The sequence below is a fragment of the Macrobrachium nipponense genome, chromosome 7 (assembly GCF_015104395.2).
Source record: "Macrobrachium nipponense isolate FS-2020 chromosome 7, ASM1510439v2, whole genome shotgun sequence".
Taxonomy (NCBI): Eukaryota; Metazoa; Arthropoda; class Malacostraca; order Decapoda; family Palaemonidae; genus Macrobrachium; species Macrobrachium nipponense.
The window spans coordinates 89,232,860-89,256,937 of NC_061109.1; the positions used below are offsets into that span (position 1 = coordinate 89,232,860).

The 24,078-nt window shown below is 47.9% G+C and overlaps 1 protein-coding gene across 7 annotated transcripts in view; it reads left to right on the forward strand.

The window, feature by feature from the left end:
- Nucleotides 1–24,078, forward strand: part of LOC135217152 (peroxisomal N(1)-acetyl-spermine/spermidine oxidase-like) — a 128,753-nt gene that overhangs the window by 14,762 nt on the left and 89,913 nt on the right. For 2 of the 7 annotated variants that reach the window (XM_064252863.1, XM_064252870.1), the window contains exon 1: nt 1,101–1,293. The exons of 3 other annotated variants lie outside the window; for them this stretch is intronic. The gene's annotated coding sequence lies outside the window, so the exon portion shown is untranslated. 2 more of the 7 variants (XM_064252866.1, XM_064252865.1) reach the window with 2 other exon arrangements.

The following is a 24,078-nucleotide window of genomic DNA, read 5'->3' on the forward strand; positions in this document are numbered from 1 at the left end:
GTTTAGTGAACTTTTATTGAATGTTTTACATGTTTTTGTACAGTATTGTTAATTGCCATTCAAAATTGCAGGTTTTGATACAGGAAGGCTGGAAAGTTATCTGCGGTATATTTGAGGTTTTAATTAATTAGGTTCACTGGACGGCTGGTATGCCATTGGTTGAAGTAATACTGAAAATCCTGTTTATTACTTTAAATTAGTTTATGCAAAACCTCTCGTGCACCTACACTTAATGCACTTACAGAAGTCTGCAAATTTGGGTAATTGTATAAGTTACTGAGATAAACAGACTTGCATTATCCAAGTAACAGCCAACAGTTGAGTAAGTGTATTATTATAAGTTATTGATGTAAACAGACTTGCATCATCTAAGTAACAGCGTCTTTTAAGTAAAAAGCAGTCTGCACAGAAGCAATAATAAAGTAATAGTAATAGGAAAAAGTTATTGCCTTCTGTCACTCAGTGTATTCTCCCTTCACTTAGCATATGTTTGCACTTATTTGAGATCTGGTTCTCTTTTGTGCCACATTTCCCTTGTATTACGAGAATGAATTCATATGTTTTTAATTTACTTTCTATAGTATATTCAAATCATATTTAATTCAGTTTTCATGACTGATTATCAAAGAAATGAGTAGGTCTATAGATTTTGAATGGAGTGCGAATCTGTGGGCCATTTCCTACTAATCTCATTTTCTTTACTTGCTTCTTCTCTTTTGTTGTTTATTCTGAGCCTTATGTCTATCTCCGAGGATTTTCATCTATTTTCACATTTCCTTTACATCTACAACATAATTTATTAAAAATTTATGCACATATTGTAGATAGATTAGGTTTGCCTCTGTAACGGCTCTTCACAAAATTCAACCTTTCAACTCTATAAAATGTTCGAATAGTCATTGGCATCTGACTTGGCTTAGTATATTAAAATATTCGTTTTGTATAATTAAAATACCTTTTTTGATAACACTTTATAATTGAAAGGATTTTATTATAATTTAATAAACTTTAGATTGTCTAAAACTCACAGACTGTTTAATGATATATTAATCTTAAAATATGAAGCCAGAGGTATATCTTTCGCAAACGGATCAGCTGGTTAGAGATTGTTTATTTCGGGTCGGCAAGACAATCGTATCAGCTGTCATTGACATACCTAGCTACCTACCTAATTCCTGTAAGCTTGTGCGTATTTTACAATAATCTTCGGCTCGTGTAAAGAATGTACATGCCTAGGACGTCTTTAAGTGGTCAATTACAATAAGAAGAATGGTCAAATAGTAGGAATTAGACGTAAGTATTTTACCGGTCAGTAGTAGGTACTAGTTACGATGGTCACGTGTAGCCGGACGGAAGGCTGCCAATCTCTCAACAATATTAATGTAAATTTTACTTTAATTTTATCAATGCATGCCACCCTCCGAAAAAGTCTACTCTCCTTTCGAAGTACCTACCTAGTACTAGCTAGCCTACTACCTACCTACTAAGTATTTTCTCCAAAGTTAGAAATTAAGGCCAAATTTTAAGATTTAAGCAGAGGGTAGTGAAAAGGGTGTCCACGGCAGTGTAAATCTCACCAAAACGCTTTTGAATTTTTTACTTACGCTTCAATATTTTTGAAGATTGACACCATCTCGATGTTTACGGAGTTGCTTGTGTCAAGAAACTTCCCATTTCCTGTGATAAATCTGCACAACACTTGTACCCACAGACGCTGGGCCACTCATCACAACAATCGGAACATAGTTTTTAAGTAAACAACTGTTTTGGTAGAAGACGACGACGAAGCGTGCACTTAGATAATTTTTCAAACAAGTAGTAAAACATCAATATTTTACATATTTATGATGATTCATTTGAAAATATTCGTTATTGAAAAAGTAACTCAATTCTGACTCAAATTTAAGTAATTATTTTTCGGAATTAGAACGTTCTTTTAAGTCCTGTATTATGACGTCACAACATCTTGACTTTCGTACCTATTGTAAATAATTGCTATACTCAACTTTCTTGCAGAACAGTTTACCAGTTATTCATGCAGATTGTTATCAGCTATTCATGTAATTGTTATAATCGTATTGCGCATATACAGGCAGTCCCCGGGTTATGACGGGGGTTCCATTCTTGAGACACGTCGTAACCCGAAAATCGTCGTAAGCCGGAACGACGTTTGGAAATATGTCTTATAAAAACCTTACTTGTAATCCTTTTGTTTACAGTGCATGTTGTTTCATGTAGTTTTATTTACAACCTGTTGGTTCTTGAAGGTATAAACTTTATTGTAATCCTCTGGTGACACTATAAATGCAGATTCTTGTAGTAATCCTTTGGTGACACTAATGTGTAGTACATCCTGGAGTGATTTTAATCCAAAACTGATTCCTTACTTTTAGTTTAAAGTTGTCATGCTATGTAACCCTGGACAAAGTTTTATGTGGCCCCATAGCCTACATCATTCAGGGGGTTCTGGGATTCTGGATACAAAAAATAATTTGTTCCGATACGTAATACAAACCATTGGTCCTTTAACAATAGGAAGTAGCTAGCGGCAGCTGGAACGGTCGTAAGCTTCGAACAAGGGGAGAACGGTAGTTAACTGCTTGTCCGATCGTCGCGCGCCGCGCGACTGGGAGGTAAACAAATCACTTTTGCTTTCGGCCGTGTGTGGATAGGACGTGCTCGTCATCGCTCTGCCCGCTTTGTCGTTTGCTTTGAGTTTTGAGTATATGCCCTCTTTTCCTAGTGTGATTGAGAGTTATTGTAAGTACTTTGCATTTCTTTTGTTCATTTATGATGAGTGAGGAAGAAATGGAGATTTCGCCGTGCCCCCCAGCCGCCCGTAGAGTGTGTCCCGGGCTGGAGGGGCGTAGATGTGGCGGATTCAGATCATTTGTGGATGTGGATCCACACGAGGTTTGTACTCGGTGTCCGGGGGCGAGAAGTGCTCACCGCAACGAGCCATGTGTGACTTGTATGCATTGGTCCGAGGCGCAGTGGGTGCTGTACGAGGGCAGGAAGAGACTTAGGCCGCCCAAGAAGTCATCGGAAAGTCCAGTGACTCCTTTGGTAACGGATACTTCGTCCTCTTTCCTGCCCCCCGGCCAGCCCCCACGTTTCGCGCCTTCCCCTGCGGGGGGGGTAGCGGAGTCCTTCTCCTCTCTCGATCCGTCGAGTGTGGAGGAGGGCGCCCGCTACCCGGACGTCCAGTTGTACTCGGGGTCTTCCGTCCGCTCTGGGTGGGGTTCTTCTCCCCCCAAGCGCGAGGAAACCCCTCTAACTAACCCGACTGTTGCTTTCCGCAGGTGTGCCATCAGCGAAGACGACCTGGGACAGGTGTGGGAGTCGCTGGGACTGCAGGGAGTGCCTAGCATACAGGGGTTGATTCAGCGGTTGGCGGGGTCGGCAGTGGTCACTCATGGTACGGTAACCACTACTACCACTACAATTTCTACACCAGCATATGAGATGCCACCGCACTTGGTGTACACACCACATGTCATGTCGGTAACACCCACGGCTGCAATTCAGAGACCAATTCCTGCCGTGCCAAAGAGGACGGTGCCACCGCCACCTGGGTTCTTTGTATTGCCGACCCCGGACTTCCGCTGCCCAAAGAGTACCCCCCTGGACCTGCCGCCAGTGCCGAGGATGACGGTAGACTGCCGACAGGACGCCTGGCTCTCCTGTGGGTACCTGCCGTGCCTGCCGTACCTGTTGCTGTCCTGCCGCTCATTCCCTTTCAGATCAGGTTCCTGCTGCTCATTCCCTTTCAGATGTTCCTGCTGTTCCCGGACCTGCCTGGCGAAGAAGAAGAGGAAGAGGAAGAAGGTGTCGTCGTCGTCTTCGTCGTCTTCTTCGTCGTCTGCTGCCTCTCCTTCCCCTTCGACTTCTAAGGCTAAACAGCCGAAGAAGAAGAAGGCTGCCTCCTCCCCCCCTAAGAAGACTCCTTCGGGATCTTCTAAGGGCCCGGCTCGCTCAGGCGAGTCGGGGAGCTCTTCTGCTGGTCCTCCTGTTTCCTTCGGGAACGGGGCCCGTCGCTTCTTCTGCAAAGAAGAAGTCGACGGGGACCAGAGGTGCACCAGCCTCGGCTGGTGCGTCCTCACCTGGTGCTAGCGGTTCTGCCGCTAAACCAGGTTCCGTCTCGGCCGCTTCTCGTTCGCGAGAAGCACCGAGTGGACGCTCTTCCAAGGAAGACCGTCCAGCCAAAGTTTTGACGCCCGAGCTCGCTCGCCGTCAAGACAGCGGCGCGGAGCAGAAGACTGGCGAGAGTCGTGCACACGACTCTCGCCAGGCCAGTGGACGCTCTCGGCAGCGATCAACTGGCCTGCTCGGGCTGACGTGACGGTCGCTGACCAGCCACGGGTTGAGGCGAGGAAGGAGTCCCCGCGGCCGCCGGTACCAGCCACGGCTGGTACCAGCGGCTCGACGCGCCGAGAGGACGCTGGCCGGTCCTAAGCGGACAGAGGAGCCCCTATGCCAAGGTCACCCGTCCGCCGCTCCCGATGGGACCGGGCGGAGACGGTGACCAGCGGCAGCTCGCCTGACGCTAGAGATCGGTCTCGACGTTCTCAGCCGAGCCAATCGCCCCAGGCGAGCGGCAAGGCTAGGCCTGCTGCTCGACCGTCACCGCGGGTTGACGATCAGCAGCAGCCCTCCACGCACGCTGGTCCTGCCAGCGAGCGAGGGGGGAGCGTCAGGTCTGCCTCTCCCATACCTTCAACCTCCTCGGGCTATACCGAGCTGGCGCCTAGCGCCTGGCTGGCGTCTCGCGCCAGCCTGGCGCCTCGCGCCTGCCTGGCGTCTCGCGCCTGGCTGGTGCCTCGCGTCTGGCTGGTGCTTCGCTTGCCTGGCGCCTCGCGCCTGGCTGGCTCCTCGCGTCTGGCTGACTTCTCCCCACTTGCTGGAGATTCGAGCTTGTTAAGAGTCTCGATGAAAACTGGCGATGTCCACCTCGGACACTTTATTTGCCTGATTCATTCGCCTCTAGCGCATCTGCGCCAGATTGGAGGCCTACTCCTTCTCCTCATCAGACAATGACAGTGTTTAATTGGACTGTCTTGCTCTGGCGTCTTTACACCTGTTTGGCATTTGGCGCCTGATTGGCGCTACATTGTCCGAAAGTCTGAACATCCACAATCGTTTATCAGGAGAAAGGAAAAGGGTGGAAGAAATTCTTTCACTTTGAGCTTATGGCCTCTGCAACAAGGGGAGGTAATTTTAGTCAGCTACATCCAGTAGACGATAGGAAATCTAATAGTCCGAGAGGACCAGTCTTCCTCCGAGGAGGATCATACTTGATACTTCAGTTGCTAACGAGCACTCTTCCTACATGTTGAAGAGTTCTCTCGTTGCAAAATCTTCCCTATCCTTGCACGAAGGCAGGGAAAGAGCCTGGAAGTTTTTAAGGAGACTCTGAGCTGAAATTGGGAGGATTCCCGATTTCTAGCTCTTTAAATATATCTCTTCGAACCTTCTGGGAAGTAGTTTTGAGCCCTCATCGTATTCCAAAGACTCTGTCAGCAAACGTTTAAATCTTATCTTCTTTTGTATATAACAACGTAAATACCTTGCCTGGACAACAAACTCCTTTATCTGAAAGCATTGATCCAGGAATAAAAGGTTATAATTCTTTTGCCAAACATACATGCTGGCAGGAACCCATTGCCGAGTCTTTCTAGAATTTGATTCCAGATTCCAAGCCCAAAATCTCACTCGTCCTTTTGGTCGATTAGTACCAAGAGAGACATTGATGAGGAGCAGTTCCATCTTGTCCGAACACGGAATCTGAGGCCCAAATAGGATCCCATTGTAACTATAAGATCTCCAAGTTTTGTCGTTTAGAGGTATTGTGTAAGATCCCGAAGATCTTAATGCTCTGCTATCTCCAATTCCCTTTATAGAGACAGAGTATAGCCTTTTACTGCGTTCTTTGATAGCAGATATATACAAAGGTAATTCTTCCCTCTGAAAGGGAAGAAAAAACCGCTATGTGGTTCACAGAGGTATCGGAAGAGGACAGTTTCCTCATTCCCTCAAGCACGATCTGCAGTAATTATATATCTTATCCATGACTACTGTCATTTACCTTGAAACATCCTCTCATTCATGTCCATTCTGGTCAGTCTGCACCGCAGACAGACTCAGAGTGGAGAGGTTGTTAAGGTCCATTTAAAATAGATGTTGAAAGAATATTCAGACTGTCTTGGAAAGACTTACAAAACCTGCTGTGAGAAGAACGTGACCCTCTGAGAATCCAACCTCACTAAGTCTAAAATGAGGCATACATATATCCTCTCTTTCTTGACGCCTTTTGTCTTACATTCTGTAAAGAGTTTATCTTTTAGGGGAAAAGACTAAATTTTATTCCCCTTTCTATAACATAAAGATGGCGTATATTGCTACCTCTCTCTTATATTCTTTTCTTCCTGTCTCGTGTTACCTGGGCAACGAGAGAATGGAAAATTCTATCATCGTTATTCTGCAAAACAAATTATTATTATCCTATTCTCCTACTAACTGATCAGGATCGAGGAGAATCATTCAAGATTCCTATCCTAGGACATCAGGCCGTAATGTACGGTTCAGCTACTTGAAAGAGCCTCTCACCCAATACTGAGAGCTCCTACGAGTCTTTTCTAGTACCAAAACATTACAAGGTATTCCTTGTTATATGTTTACATGGGAGTAGGATAATATACCATCCTGTTAATAACAATGAAAGAGGAGAAAGAGGAGCTGCATGGTTCAAGGGACTAGCCGAAACGTGCAATATAAAAGGGGTTGCTAAGGTCTTTCTAAAACCTGCACCCAGATTAACTTATGAGTCCGATATATTTTCTATCCCTTGTCTCATAAGGTTGAGGAAAGCGAGAGATCTCTAAAGATATCAGTTCTCTTCACCATGTAAAGGTCTATAAAGCAGGAGAACCCACTTATCCTGACACGTACTACGTTCGCCTGTGGCGATATCTAGAATAATTGTCAGTAGAGGGTTGATCTGGCAAAAAGAGTTTCTCCCAAAACAACTCCTCTTGCCAGGAAAGAAGTCGCTCACGCGACCACTATGTTACCTGACATGAGAAGTCTGTTCTTGTTAGAGACTTCCGCAATTTCAGTTAATCCTGACAAGGGCCACGGCCGCCTGTGCGACAACTTGTGTCACTGTCAGGAAAAAAACTGATCTTGTGTCAGTTCTCAAAGAGGAAACTCTTGGAATGTATCTCCAAATACTGAGAAATTGGAGATCCTGATACTGCGCCATATGGCTGGCGCTTCGCGCCTGGCTGGCGCCTCGCGCCTGGCTGACGCCTCGCGCCTGGCTGACGCCTCGCGCCTGGCTGACGCCTCGCGCCTGGTTGGCGCCTATCGCCTGGTTAAAGACTGGCGCTCGCGCCTGGCTGACGCCTCGCGCCTGGTTGGCGCCTATCGCTTGGTTAAAGCCTGGCTGGAGCCTTTATGGCCTATTACTCGCAACCTTGGTCAGGAAATCTCGATATCAAAATAAGAAGAGGTGCTGTAAGAATCCTATAATTCTACAGTACTTCCATAGTTGGATGTTTCTTCTCAATTTTCCTCTAATACGAGTATATCGGAAGGGGAATTATTCTTTCCTCGGTTAATTCTTCCGTATCCCCCCCCCTTTTTTTCCTGAACGAGAAGGACCACTCCAGTGCGAGGGACTGAGTAACTTCCCAGCTCTAATGTAGGAAAGGATAATTTGCTCTAAGGTTATATCTATTAACTAATTATTTCTAGTTAGAGCCAGGCGTCTGGCTGGCGCTTATGATTCCTTATGGCATGGTTTGAGGAAAAGGAAGCAGTCTACAGGAAGACTGTTCGTCTTCTTCTTGCTAAGAGATCTATGAAGAAGACTTCTCGCAGGTTCTCACAACTCTTTGCAATAAATGTTAGACATACTTAAACAGTTATTATCGTCGATCGAGGTTCTCACGGACTCGCAAATTCTTGTATTGCTTTTATTTAATAACTCGCTCAAACGAGAAATATTTTGGATGGTGCTCTAGGCTTATTGCACCAAGCTGGCGCAATTTGCGCCAGGGTGGCGCAACTTGCGCCAGGCTGGCGCAACCTGCGCCAGGGTGGCGCATCTGCGCCAGGCTGGCGCCTCCTACTAATTATCTTTATGTTATGTGCCAGAACATGTGTGTCTTTATGGTACCCGACATCCTTTCATATGTTAATTCCGTTCTTATTATGAAAAACTTTTATATACGCAGTATAATCCATTCAGGGAAACCATTTCCCACTAAAAGAATGTTTCCCATCCGACTCGTACAACTTCTGCGCAATATCCGATTCTAAATACGGTTGTGTCCTTTTTCGAAAGACTTAACCATACCGTAGACTTGAAGTGAATCTCTATTACATCTCTCTTTCTCACTAAAGTATGTATTCTAATAAAGCCATGCTTTCGTAAGTATGAGTTGGCATTAATAATATCATGTTCTGCTGCATTAGAATCCTTTAATCATGTTACCTAGGTAAACAGCATTGAAATGGTTGTAATATCCTTCTTATTGAAAGATTCCTAACAAAAGGCAGACACTATATTATTTATGATAGCTTCAGTATTCCCTCAATCCGAGGCTAAGACCACGATTGTAGGGAAGAGATACGGTTAGTTATCCCATTACCGCAGGAGAGAGAGCTGTAAACGACATCTCACGACTGAGAACAAGATGGTACTGCGACTGCGTGGTTGGTCTTCAAAGCGAAAGCAGTCTGGCCTTCCCTTTCCAGAGTTGCCAGTTACTCCATTAAATAAAGGAATCTTATAAATTATTATCGAACTTCAGGAAGTTTTTATATAAGCATAAATAAGCTAACGAGACTTCGACAAGTCTAGAAACTAAATAGGTGTCGTCTAAACAATTCTTTTAAAACTATTCCTTCCTAGGATAGTCCTAGAAGGGTACTGGTAATTCATGGAAAACAACCTCTTCTAACACGAAGAAAAATGTTCTATCCTACTCTCAATCCACCAATAAAGATATGCTTCTCCGATCACTTCTCGAAGACACGATAGCATCATATAACTACTACTCTAGCTTAATAGAATCCTCTATAATACTGTTACATTAAGGTAAACCGTATTAATTTAGGAAATTTTGTAAGGATTTCACTTGACCATTATAGCATAAAGTTCGGTATGTGTCTATGCCTTGCCATACCGTAGTCCTAAGGCGATTTGTCCTAAGCATGTAGGAGCTAGAAGCTTAAAAGTCATACATATATGCTTTATCACTTAACGAGATCCATACAATTCATTCGATTGACAAACAATCTAAATCGTTCTCATCAATAAGATTTATATCTAAAAATGCACCGATGGGGAATCTTATGTTGAAATAACAATTTCATACCCCCATTGGATAGCGCTCTCGTCTAGTTGCGAAAAAAAAATTGTTCGAACAATGACTGTATCACAAATGTTATCGAATGATCTCTAATATTAGAAGGCGCTAAATCGTCGCCTGATTCCGAAAGGTGGATCGATTAATGTCATTCTAATTTTGAATAATTCTACCAGAAGGCATTATACGAGATCTTCGCCAATTTCATTCATTTCAAGTTCTTCTATCCATCGAGGAATCGTACGCATAAAAAGGGAGAAACACTGTTTTAGGATGCCTTTCCAATGGCTATCCCTGGCAGTCTGGGACGCTCTACAGAACCTGCCGAGGGGACGCCTGACTGGTGGGGATTTCTCTGAAACCATCCTTGCGGTTTTCGACATTCCTTCTCCTCTGGGCTTGTGAGCTTGGAAGAGGTCTAGACCTGAGAGCGAGACAGAGCCGATCAGACGCACCCTCCATTGTAATGGGGGAACACTATATTCACTTCTTACGTTCTAAGAGTTCGCATTCGAACTACTATATCCAAAGTCTACAATTTGCAAATATGATATTGTAGATTCTGCGGAGTAAGAAGGTGATGAGGATGCAAAAACAACTACTAGTACTGTTACTACTATAATTGCTCGTTAACACAAAAAGAGCTAATAAAACTTCTAAAGGATAGTTACTTTTCTGACTTCCCCAACTAGGAAGAAAAGAAAAAATATACATTTCCTCAATCAAACTCTAACACTTCTTTGTATTAATGAATAAATATAAGTAATTCCCTTTCATGAAAGTATACGTAATTCACTTTCGTGAAAGTGGACGAGTGTCTACCGAAAACTTCGGTAGTTACACGTCACTAATCTTCGAAATTTTCGAAGTTAATATATCAAAAAGTTAACAAAAGCGTATGCCGAACCAAAGATCCATTACTTCCCTGTAAAAGTTAGCCCAGACGATCGATGGCGATGAAACACGAAAATCCATCAGGAGGAACTGCAAACGTTGTTTACATTCCAGCGACAGAAAAATTATGAATTAGAAAAACGGGTATGGGTTCCTATTCCCCGCCACCCAGCGGCGGTGGGGTAGATCACCTGACCTACCTGCCGCGTGTGCCGCGAAATTCGAATTTCTGTCGGACGACGGAGTAATAGCTATGTATATATCTGACAGGTAAGTTGAATGTATAAAACTTCAGGTTTTCTTTTCAGCTGTGCCGGACCCATGGGCAGCTGCAGAGGACGCTCTCCAACACCCCTGGGACAACCTCTTCGCCTACGCCTTTCCTCCCTTCTGTCTGATTCGGAAAGTGATCAGTCGAGCGCTGGTCACTCCCAATCTCAGAATGATCCTGGTGGCTCCCAAACGGCCTCAAGCCGTTTGGTATCCGGACCTGCTGGCTCTTCTTGCGGACGCACCGAGAGAACTACCCACTTGGCACAACCTTCTAGCCCAGCCACACGTAGAACGGTAACCACCAAGCAGTCCCCAGTCCCCTTCAAACTTCACGGCTGGCTGTTATCCACCATCTCTTGCGAACGAGAGGCTTTTCTCGTAGCGCAGCAACAGAGATGGCTGGACACTCCGACAGTCCTCTGCAGCCTGTGTACCAGGGGAAGTGGGCCGTCTTCTGTGGTTGGTGTCGTAGACAGGGTCTGTCTCCTCTCAGAGCCACTCTTCAGCAGGTAGCGGATTTCCTCGTGTTTCTTCGCCGAGAGAAGCTCCTCTCAGTACCCACAGTTAAGGATATAGAGCCGCCCTGGCTCTCGTTCCTAAAACTGAGGGGACTGGACATCTCGGATTCGTTCGAGATCTCCTTGCTAATGAGGAGCTTCGAAAGGTCTTGCCCACCCAGGGAACTCAGGCCCCCTGCGTGGGATGTGACTCTCGTCCTTAGGAGTTTGACTCGAAGACCCTTCGAGCCACTCCGAGAGTCGTCAGACAGGGATCTGACCCTCAAGACCCTCTTCTTGCTGGCCCTGGCATCGGCGAAGAGAGTAGGGGAACTACATGGTCTTTCTTATGATGTTAAACACACCAGAGGCTGGGGATCTGTGACGCTCGATTTCGTCCCGAACTTCGTAGCCAAGACTCAGAATCCGTCGATCCCTGACGACAGGTTCGAGTCTTTCACGATCCCCTCCCTTCTGGACTTCACCGATAACGATGCGGATGAGATGCTGCTTTGTCCTGTGAGGGCGCTACGGCGCTATCTGAAGAGAACTCGACACCTCAGGCCTGAGTGTCGACGCCTCTTCGTTAGCACTGGGGTTACCAAGAAAGAAGTTTCCAAGAACACGCTTTCTTTCTGGCTGCGTGAGGTGATCAGGAGAGCGTACGAGGCTGATGGTAGCGACGACATCCGTACGCTCCGACCGAGAGCCCACGAAGTCAGAGGTATCGGACCCTCCTTAGCGTTCCGTAAGAACTTCTCCGTGGCGCAGGTCCTGAAGGCAGGTGTCTGGGCAACCAGACCACCTTCACGTCCTTCTACCTTCGGGATATTGCCCACAAGTCCATGGATACTTTTTCCTTGGGACCTGTGGTGGCTGCTCAACACGTTGTGTAAGCTTACCCAGCACCGAGCAGGCAGAACAGCATCGATTCCTGGTATGACTGGGAGAATGAATGTGCGAATGAGAGAGTGACTGGCTTCTCTTCACCATCTTTCTCTACGTCTACCTGTGGGCAGAGGGATACGGTCGTTACCACGCTGGAAGGAAGTTCAGATGCAGGTAACGCTACTCAACCGAGCTCCATCCTATCTCTTTAACTAGAGATAGGAGTGTATATCCACCACTTTTCTCCAACAAGGGGGAGAAAGTGGATGCCTACATGAGACAAACCCATTGCTTTATATTTGCTCATGTAAAGGAAAAAGTTCTTACAATGCTAGTACGAAGAGATACGCTTGCCTCTCTCTTAGTACTCGGCCCAGAGGTCTGACCATTGATCCTGCGGTGCACACCCCGATCAATCGGACAGAGGCTTGGATCCCTCCCTCGCTCTTACGACCAGGGAGGCATTCCAGGGATGGACGAACACCAGTCTGTTCATCAAAAGACTCAGATTCCTCCCACCAAGAAGTGAGTCTTCCTATTGTTAAAGGACCGATGGTTTGTATTACGTATCGGAACAAATGACAATTTGTCGAAAATTGCATTTTTCCTAACTATACAAACCTGAGGTCCTTTACATATAGTCCCTCCTCATGCCACCCCTCACTCTGCGTTTTTTGCATGGGCCAAAAGCAAAAGTGATTTGTTTACCTCCCAGTCGCGCGGCGCGCGACGATCGGACAAGCAGTTAACTACCGTTCTCCCCTTGTTCGAAGCTTACGACCGTTCCAGCTGCCGCTAGCTACTTCCTATTGTTAAAGGACCTCAGGTTTGTATAGTTAGGAAAAATGCAATTTTCGACAAATTGTCATTTTGTTCCGACACGGCATACAAACCTTCGGTCCTTTTACAATAGGAAGGTACTAGCGGCAGCTGGATAGGTCGTAAGCTTTCGAACAAGGGGTTCGGTAGTTAACTGCTTGTCCGACAGGCGCGCGCGCGCGACTGGGAGGTAAACAAACCACTTTTGCTTTCGGCCTGCTGGCGTGTAGACGTGTATCATCGCTCTCTGCCCGCTTCATCGTCGTTGCTTTCGCATGGTTGTGTTTTCTTTTTCTATTTATCTAGTGAAACTGAATTGTAAGTACAATCATTTCATATTTATTTCCATTGAATTCAATTGTGAATTAAAGGATCTTGGTTTCTCCACGCCCTCCGATTACCCGAGTGCCGGGACTGAAGGGCGTAAGTGCGGGAATTCATTTTCCCAGAAATGATCCTCGTATTGTGTATGCTCGGTGCCGAGGGAGGGAGAGCGCTCGCTCCGAGCGTATATTTTGGTTGGAAATGTGTAGATGAAAATCGTAAGTGCTCTTTCATTTATATTTTTTGACCTGTATGCTCGTTGCCGAGCGAATGTGCTCGGCACGAAAACTTATTCTGTATGGAAGTGGAATCGCAAGTACAGTTTTCTTTTTCATTTTCATATATTTATTTTGATTGTAGCAATACTCATTTTGGATCAGTTTCCGCTCGGTAAATTTTTAGTTTCAGCCAATTTGGAAAAATGCAATAAAAATATATTTGTTGCATCAGAAATAGTGTGGTTTCAATGAATTTAACGTTTATTTTTGACGCAAACCAACCGATTTAGAGATTTACTATGTATACCCTAGTTCATCCCACCAATTATGGGGGACACCCTTTGGGAACCGGGGTGGGTGGGTAAGGGGGGGAGGGTGTTGGGGCATTGAATGATATTTGCAATAAATGAATAATTAATGTTCCAGCACCCCTCCCCCATACCCCTAACTAGGCCTACCGGGGGGAGGGGGGTAGGGCCCCCCAGCGACCCCACCTTAAGGCCACAGTAATTTTCAGGGCACCACAGAACCTAACAAACCCACCTAACCTAACTAGGGGCCCTGTACCCCTACCTAGGCCTAGCGGGGGGCTCCGCCCCCCTGCGACCCCCCCTTAATGCCCCAGTGATTTTCGGGCACTACCGAACCTAATACAACCACCTAACCTTACCTAGGGCCCTGTACCCCTACCTAGGCCTAGCGGGGGGGGCGACCCCCCCTTAAGGCCACAGTGATTTTCGGGGCACTACCGAACCTAATACAACCACCTAACCTTACCTAGGGCCCTGTACCCCTACCTAGGCCTAGCGGGGGGGCTCCGCCCCCCTGCGACCCCCCCTTAAGGCCACTACCTAACATCCATCAAACCAAATCCAAAGTGATGGTACTGCTGTATACATCGTTATACTACCACCATTATAATATACTCTATAAATTAATGAAGCTTACCTTAAACTGTTGGTTGATAAAAATGTGCTGGTGCTTTGAGGGAAAACGTGAAGCCGTTGCAAGGTTCCCTGACATGCAACTTAAAGTAGGAAGTGGCCAGGTACCCGACGACCACATTGCACTGCAAACAATCGGTAGGAAATCGAAGGTCTGTCAAAATTAATGCCAGAAGGGCCAGCCACTACCTCTGCCATAGGTACAGGAAGACAAAATGCCGTTTTTTGCTTCATTATTCGAGTATTCAGTCAAACAAGGATACCAGTGGACACTAGACAGGTAACTGTATTACTCCGCTGAAATGCTAGTGAAACTTAGTTTTCGACTCAAGTCATTCGTAATTGGTTATGAAACCCATGACGTCATAACGATGTCACACCTCTCAGCCAATAATGAGTAACTGGAACTGCTTTTGTTTGCGTAAGAAAGTAAGTTAGAGGGCTCATTAAAAGTAAACATTACCGTAGAGGAAACACCTCTCCCGACTTAGGAAAAATTCGAGGTAAAAACTTAATCTTTTTTTTTCTCTGTAAGTATGCATTAGCGACAATAATGTATTGAGAAGAAGTGTTATGTTATCACGTGCTTTACTCGGGAAAAATATCAATATAATAGATTTCCATAATGGTTGAAACTAAAATATTACCTTCCGCTCTTACCCGGAAATTGATCCTTTCCCCTTTTTATTTGAATGAAGTGAAATCGCAAGTGCAGTTCTTTTTCATTTTCATATTTTATTGAGATTGCATTATTTACTTGGATCAATGTTTCCGCTATTTCCCGGGAATTGATCCTTCCCCTTTTTATTTTGTATGAAGTGAAATCGCAAGCGCAGTATTCTTTTTCCTTTTCATATATATTTTGATTGCATCAGTTCATTATGGATCAAGGTTTCCGTTCATAATCGGGAATGGATCCTTTTACCCTTGCACTCGGTACCGAGGGCGCAAATGCGCTCGATCCGAGCCCTTATTCATTGTGAAGTGAATCGTAATGCAAGATTCTTTTTCATATTATTCCTTTTATTATTGATTGCATCAATATTTTATTTGGTTCAAGTTCCGCTCAGTAGGGGAATTGATCCTTATGCCCTTGCATTCGGTGCCGAGGGCACGATTGCTCTCGGGCTCTTATTATTATTGTTGGGTACATGGGTGCTGTGCGGGGGTGGGGAACGAGAATCCCCCCCCCCCCCCCCCCCCCCCCCCCCGCTCAGCTCCCACAGATGGCCCTTTTCCTCGGGGGGGAGGTTATCTGGTTCTTCTCCTCGCCTGATCCGTCGAGCGCGGGGGAGGGCGCTCGGTGCCCGATGTACAATTGTATTCGGGGTCTTCCGCTCGTTCGGTGTGGGGCTCACCCCCCCCGCGCGAGGGGACTTCCCCCCCACTAATCACTACTACTGTTATTTCCGCAGGTGCTATTGCCACGAGGGTGGACCTTGGTGAGGTATGGGCGTCCATCCATTGCAGGGCGTTGCTAGTGTCCAGGGGCTGCGGTTCTATGTCTGGGCCTACTGCGGTCACCCATGGAGTGGTGACCACGCTCCAGGTGACGACGTCCCTCCTCACCTGGTGTACTCGCCTCACGTGGTAACAGTCTTGCCTACAGCCGCTGTGAAGTGCCGTTCGCCGTACCGAGAGGGGGGCGTGCCGCCGCCGCTCGTGGTTGCTGTGCTACCGCGACCACACTTCCGCTGCCCTAGAGCTCGCCCCTGGACCTGCCGCCGGTACCAGGATGTTGCTGGCTGCTGCTCCACTTCCTGTGTTTCCGGTGCTGCCTGCCGTACCTGCCGATTCTGGGCTGACTGTCCATGCAGTTGCTGCGCTGGCTGTCCCTGACCGTTGCTGCACTGGCTGGTCCCTGCCGTTGCTGCGCTGGCCGTCCCCACCTGCCGTTGCTGCGCTGGCTGTCCCTGCCGTTGCTGTGCTGGCTGTGCCTGCTGTTCCTGAGATGCCCATACCTGCTGACGTCGTCCCTGTTCGTGGTGGTACTACCCAGACTTTGGTCTGTCTGTACAGGTGCGTCCGGGCCCTGTGGCTTCGGCTACAGCAGCCCCGGCTCCGCCCTGGATAGCAGATCTTACGTCTGTCCTGAGGAAGCTGACGAAGAAGAGGAGGAAGGTGTCGTCGTCGTCGTCTTCATCTTCTTCATCGTCGTCGGCTGCCGCCTCTTCCCCTTCGACTTCTAAGGCTTTACAGCCGAGGAAGAAGAAGGTTGCCTCTTCCCTCCTAAGAAGTCTCCCTCGGGAGCTTCTCGGGACCCGTCTCACCTCGGTGGGACGGGAGGGTTCCTTCCGCTGGTCCTCCTGCTCCTTCGGGAGCTGGGCCCGTCTCTTCTTCCGCAAGGAAGAAGACTACGGGGACCAGAGGGGTACCGGCTAACACTGGTACTTCCTCGCCTGGTGTCAGTGGTTCTGCCACTGCATCAGGGTCCCGTCTCGGCCTCTCGTTCGCGGGAGGTACCGAGTGTACGGTCGCCTACCAGCGACCGTGCAGCCAGGAAACCAGACCTCTGAGCCCGCTCAGCGTCAGGTTCACGGCACGGAGCGGAAGACTGGTGACAGCCGCTCACGCGACTCTCACCAGACCAGCTCTCGCTCTCGCGGCGACCAGCTGGCTACCCGGGGACGTGACGGTCCACGACCGGCACGGGCTGAGGCTGGGAAGAAGGTCGGTCCCCCGTTCGCCGGTGCCAGCCACGGCTGGAACCAGCGACGTGACGTGCCGTGAGGACAAGCACCGGTCTCACTGTGACAGTGGAGCCTGCAGGTCGCCTGACCGTCGCTCTCACAGAGAGCGATCGGGTACGGCAACCAGCACCAGCTCTTCTGACACTCGAGATCGGGGCCGCTGTGCTCAGTCCAGCCGTTTCTCCAACAGCGAGACGGTTCGACCAGGCCTGCAGCTCGATCGCCACCGCGGGTTGACGATCGCCTGCAGCCCTCCAAGCCTGCTGGTTCTGCCAGCGAGCGAGGAGGGAGCGTCAGGTCTGCCTCTCCCGTACCTTCAACCTCCTCGGGTTACACCGGGAGGAGCGAGGTATTGAGGATGATCGTGAGGGGTGCGCCCCTCATGATCCCACCACGACGCCCTACGTGCCAGGCACGGTTCTTGTACCGGCCAGACGTATGCGCAAGTGGATGGAGAAGACCGAGAGGGCTGTCGCTGTTCCCCCTTCTTAGGAGGAAGGTTCTCGGAATATGCTCTTGTTCGAAGGGCTTAACGGTCCTACTCTGCAAGATGCTGTGACTTCCGAGATCCAGAGGAACTTTGCCGAGGTTATGGTGCTGATTCATCAGCACAACGACCTCGGGGAAGGATCGCCGCTCCCACCAGCAGAGCCACGTCTCGGCTCGAGTCGTTTTGGGGCCCGAGAGGGAACCCAAATTGACGGTGGGTCTGCCGCGATCGGAGCTTGCCGACTGTGTTGAACCAGGTAGTCTCTCGTCTCCGAACAAGAAGGCGCTCTCAGTTCTGGCCGGTCGAACAAGCTACTTCCACCTCCTCTACTGCGACAGAGGCGTTTTTACGTTTCTTCGGACACCGTATTTGAATACCCCTTCGGTCCTCCTGAGAGGTTTCGACCTCGACGAGGACTGAAAATGAGTCGGAGGACGGTATCGGCTCTCTGTCAGGTGTCGATCAGCCCCACCCAGACGACGTTCACAGTGGCGGCAGACCCTTACCTACAGTATGAGTCGTAACCCTCCTCGGGAAAACGTTTTCTCCTGACGATACGTTTTCCCAGGCTCTGAGAGGCCATCGCCGTAAGGCGATGGCTGCTCCTTTTCTTCTCCAACTGCTAGTTCCGCTGGGAAGGCGAGCCAGTATCCAATTCCTCCCCCATTCCCTCTCTCCTTACGGCTACGAGGGAAAGGGGAGGGATCCTACAGAGATTTCTCTGTAAGATCCCACGTTAGGGGGCTGCGCTACCGGGGGGACCTTCGGGTCCTACCTGACGTAAGCCCCGGTCGTTGAGGAGGGATCCTGCCCCTTTCTCGATTTCTACGGGAATCGAGAGGACCACCAGCCGATATCGTTTGACGAATTCGGTGGGGGTTTCGCAGAGTGCTTAGAATTCTACGGAATTTCTAGCACACTCAGAGTGTTCGAGTTTTTTACGATCTCCAAACACTTAGGCGAGACCACGGTCCAAAGTGAGCGAGAATCCCCGATAATTGTTACACGATAATCGGGAACCTCGCTTATGCTCGAATTCCTGTAATTTCTAGCATTTGGAAGAAGACTGCTGCTGAAAGAAGAGTATCTCACAGTAGGCGATTAACCTGGAATAGAGAAGAACGGACGGGAACTTCCAGTTTGGCTTGACTATCGTCTTCGGTATTCTGTTCACCATGGAAGCTTTCCTTTTTGTGGAAAGACTTCTCCTTCACTCTCTTGACTAGAGACGAAGGCGGTCGATCTCCAATCCTTATTCTCATTCTCGAGGGGAAAAGAATTTAGGATGGAGGTCGTTGTACAGAACCTACAAATATACTACGTATATTACCCTCGCGACATGATTCTTTTAACAGTTGAATTGTCCGGGGGTAGGCGCATACCGTAGTTAACTCTACGGTTTGTGACCGAGACGAATTGTATCTTAATTGAACTGCAACTCGGGGTTGCCTGCAACCTCCCAGCAGTTATCAGTTCGATTTTAGATACTTGGTATTGTCATGACAACACCAAATCAGCTTTTTGTATTTACCGAAAATCCGTTTCGTTTAAATATAATTGCTCGAGCGTATTCTTTATGCTCGATGGTTCTAGCCGAACGCATTCCTTCGTGGAATAATGGATTACCTGGCAACTCAGGATGAGAGTCACCGAGAGCTACGGCGTATTGAACTGACTGATAGCGGCTCAGTATCAGCTAGGTCTCGGAGATGCACTGTCGGTTACGTCTCTCTCTCTCCCCTGGTTTGATTGACTACCGAACCGTATCTCTGCCCAACAATCATGGACTTAGGTCTCTGATTAACGGGGATTCTCGCAATAATGAAGGACCATCTACTGCTGTTGACGCTCGATTTCATCGCCTTCGACATTGCGAGAATTTTCAACAGAGATATCTCTTGGACTCTTTCATCTTTCTGTTTACCGCACGGTAACAGAGTCTGTACTAGTCACCCGCTGCATCGCACCGCGATAATGCGAATGATTTTTGCAGACATCTGAGTTTGTCTTCAAAATATCGTATTCGTAGGTGTGCAATTATTCATTGTTCGCCCCGAATTAACAGATGTGTCAGAAGACATCGCCTACTCTCCGACCTGACAGCTCTACTTCCAAATGTTCAGCCCATGAGAAGCAGTTCTTCAGGCAGTATTCCCCTGTGTCTTCATTACTGAAAAGCGCTCCGCTTTCATTGCAACTACGATCCTCACCGGACAGCAATGAATAGCGGTTAGCGTTCTCAGTGTTTGTAGCACAGGTTCAGAATCTTGAGAATCCTTCTCTCGGTTCAGCTGTGAAGACGTAGGTTGGCATTTTCTGTACACCTTCGTCTTCAACGACACATAGTGTTGTTTTCTCCTTAGCCGAGAATCAACTATACTATGAGATATCTTGCCATCAGGGACCTCCGGTCTCTAGAAGGCAATTGACTTTCGCCTGTTGGGCACATGCCTTAAGAGAGTCATCACCTTGCCTTCTGGCATCGGTGACGAACAAATTATTTGTTTAGTCCTCTTGGCATAACCCTTTTAAGGCGAAGTCACGTGACTTGCTCGGGTGCTTAGACAACTTGCCTCCTACCGAACGCAGTCAGTCGGCAGCTGTCAGAGCGCCCAAGTCTGTTACGAACTTCGCTGTGGACTTAGTTCGGTTGTTCCATAACAGTCTTTTCTTCGTCCTAACGGCTTGTCACAGTACCCATACCATCGACACCCACCATTGAGTGTCGGTGTCCTATCCACTACCGAGAAGAACAACTTCGCTGCAGACGGATAGACCAGTATGGGTACAGGACATCACCGAAGTCGAGAAGAGGGATAGGTCTAACAACCATTCCCTTCTTTTCCTCTGAGGTAATTGCATGACTTTTCCTGCGAAGTCAAGCATCCAGGGGATGGGGATTCGTGACGCTCGATTTCGTACCGAATTCGTAGCGAAGACTCTGAACCCTTCGGTTCCTGACGATCGGTTAGAGTCCTTCACAATCCCCTCCCTAATGGACTTCACCGCCTTCGATGCGAAGGAGATGCTGCGAAGGAGATGTCCTGTGAAAGCACGACCGCGCTTTCTGAAGAAACTCGACATCCCAGGCTGAGTGTTAAAGACTCTTTGTCAGCACCAAGATGACCTAGAAGTACACTCCCTCGAGTTACACAAGAACTTCTCCGTGGCGCAGGTACTGAAGGCAGGGGTCTGGTACAACCAGACCACTGGCACCTCCTTCTACCTTTTGGATATTGCCCACAGGTCCTTGGATCGTTTTTCCTTGGGACCCGTGGTGGCTGCTCAACACGTTGTGAAGCTAACCCAGACCCTAGCAGGCTGAACAGCATCGAGTCCTGGTGTGACTGTAAGAATAGATAAGTGAATGAGAGAGTGACTGGCTTCTCTTCCTATCTTTTTCTCCCCCTCTACCTGTGGGTAGAGGGATACGGTCATCACCTTGCTGGATAAGGACGAGATGCCGGTGAGCTACTCGACAGAGCCCCATCCTATCCCTTTCACTAGGGATGGAGCGAATATCCACCACTTCCTCCTACAAGGGGGGGAAGTGGATGCCAACAAGAGACAAACCATAACTTTATGTTGCCTCTTGCAAATAGGAACTTGTTAACTTGTTCTTGCTGGTACGAAGAGATACGCTTGCCTCTCTCTTAGTACTTGGTCCAGAGGTCTGACCATTGATCCTGCGGTGCACACCCCGATCAATCGGACAGAGGCTTGGATCCCTCCCTCGCTCTTACGACCAGGGAGGCATTCCAAGGTTGGGCGAACACCAGTCTGTTCACAAAAGACTCAGATTCCTCCCACCAAGAAGTGAGTCTTCCTATTGTAAAAGGACCGAAGGTTTGTATGCCGTCGGAACAAATGACAATTTGTCCAAAATTGCATTTTGTTCATGAAACTTACCTGACAGATTATATTATAGCTGTATTCTCCGAAGTCCGACAGAATTTCAAAATTCGCGGCACACGCAGTGGGCGGCCAGGTGGTGGTACCCATTCCCGCCGCTGGGAGGCGGATATCAGGAACTATTCCCATTTTCTATTCATATTTTTTCTGTCGCCGGTCGGTAAACAACTGTTTACAGACCTCGCCTAGATTTTGAAACTTCATTAGCCGCTTAAGTATCCTAATTATTCTTACGATTATTGACTTGGATTTGTGGCTAGGCATACGCTATCGTAAATTTTTCATTGCATTTGATGTCTGAGGCTAGTTAGCCTAGTTTCAGACTTTGTTGTCTGCATGGGGGATGGTGAAGCTACCGGAACTTTCGGTAGACACTCGCTTAGTGTATATGGCGTTTACATGTTTTCTTTGCATAAGTTCAATGTAATTAGTGTAATGTGTGAACTGATTACGGAAGAAGTAGGATTCATGTACGCATTTTAGAGCGTGTTAGAATCAGGAGTTTTCCTCCACAGTAAACAGAAGCTAGAAATAATGAACCTTCTAACCTCCTGTAGATTTTATTTTGCCTAACCCTGTGGTATGGCTTACGGGCCTAGAAGAAGTGTCTGCTAGAGGATTACATCAAGTAATCTTAGACTAAAGTCCTCGCTCTCCAATTAGTGTTGTGAAGTGTAGTGCCCCTTGTGTTGTGGAGGGGGCGTCAGATCGGCCCATAATGCCTCTAGGCCTGGACCTCTGTCGGACTCCAGGACTCAGGGAGAGGGCATGTCGAAAGCCGCAAGAGGGTTACGGGGGCTCCCCACCGATCTGGCGTCCCTTCGGCAGAACCTGTTGACGCTTCCCAGGCTGCTAAAGATCGTGCACGCGCACGAATCTTGAAGGATTGCTTCTCGTCCTCCGAGGCGTCCTCCCCGCGCAAGGGTTGGAGCTCTCGGAAGGACTCGCGCCCTCTAAGAAGCTTTAGAGAAGAGGACGCTTCACGTCCTCTCTCTCGTTAGGAGGGAACGTCAGATCGGCCCCATAACGCCTCTAGGCCTAGACCTCTGTCGGACTCCCAGAAACCAGGGAGAGGCATGTCAAAAGCCGAAGGAGGGTTACGGGGCTTTTCATGCTGATCTGGCTTCCTTTCGGCAGGTCCTGTTGTAGCTTCCCAGGCTGCCGAAGATCGAGCACGTGCACGAAGCTTCAAGGGTTGTTTCTCGGCCTCCGAGGCATCCTCCCCACACAGGGGTTGGGGCTCTCGGAAGGACTCGCGCCCCCTAAAGAAGCTTTAGAGAAGAGGACGCTTCACGTCCTCTCTCTCGTCACGAGAGGATGAGGAGGAAAGAGACCACATTTACCCTTTTAGAAACATTTACCCTTTTAGAAGAATGCACTGGCTCTTTTTCTAAGGGACATTTAAGGAGGCTCATTCATCTTGCCAGAAGAGTGATTTGAGCCTCCTGCGAGTGAACGCTCATGATATATATCATTTATACATTATTAAGGAGGCTCATTCATCTTTCCAGAAGAGTGATTTGAGCCTCCTGCGAGTGACCGCTCATGTATACATCATTTATACATTATTAAAGAGGCTCATTCATCTTGCCAGAAGAGTGATTTGAGCCTCCTGCGAGTGAACGCTCATGTATATGAACGCTCATGTATATATCACTTGTACATTATTAAGGAGGTTCATTCATCTTGCCAGAAGAGTGATTTGACCCTCCTGCGAGTGAACGCTCATGAAGTTAGAGCTGTTTCAACCTCGCTAGCATTCCAAAAGAATTTGGTAATCAAGGACATTCTTGATTCCACCTTTTGGAGGAGCAACTCAGTATTCGTCTTCTCTCCTCATGGCGCTCCGTATACGTTATGTAACGTTCGCTTTACTTCGAAAAGCAAGCTGATAAGTTTGACGGCCGGCAAGCTGCTTTGCACAGTCAAACAACTTATGTCTCTGGTCGGCATAAGAAGGGCAATTTAGAAGTGAGGAAGCTTTTGGAGGTGCTCGACGTCCTATAAGTAGAGACATTCTCCAGGACGCTTCGGCAAGCACCTTGCGGAAGACGAAAGCCATACGTCTTCCTTTAGTGTTCACACTCTTCAGGAGCAGCGTGCGGCTCTCCATGGAGACTCGCATGAGGACGTCCCTTAAAAATATTCAACGTCATACGCAAAACGCGGTTCGTCATAACATTGAGATGTTGGCAAGGTCGCTCGCCAGGACGCCTCTTGGCGGCCTTGCATGCATCAAGGCGCTCAACGAGTTCCTCTCTGAAACGTCGTCGATTAGAAGAACTTGGTGTTCTCTGCTCAGACACGCTCGTAGCTAAGCACGCTCAGCAGTTGAGGACGCTCAGCAGGACGCTTTCCAGGACGCTTTTGTGCATATTCGCCAGGACGCTTCGGTGGAAGCTCGGCAGGACGCTTTGCGAGAGAAAAAGACTTGTAGAAGGCGTTTTATTTGCTGTTCAGGACGTTTCTTAGGACGCTTGACGCTTTATAAACGCTCGTCAAGAGGAGGTTTTTGCAGGACTCTCCACAGGACATTCCTTTACAGAAATTTTTAAAATGGATTCGGAGTTAGCGGAGAGACATACCCGAATTTTTTTCTTCGATCTTCGATCCCTCTTTCTCGATTTCGTCTCGAGAATCGGGAAGATTATATACTCGGATTCCTGGGTGACTTTCGGTCATGTTAAAGGGTTTTCCCCTATTAGCAAAGTGCTAATAGTTTTGTCTAGTAAGGACGTTTTCCCCATTGTCAAGA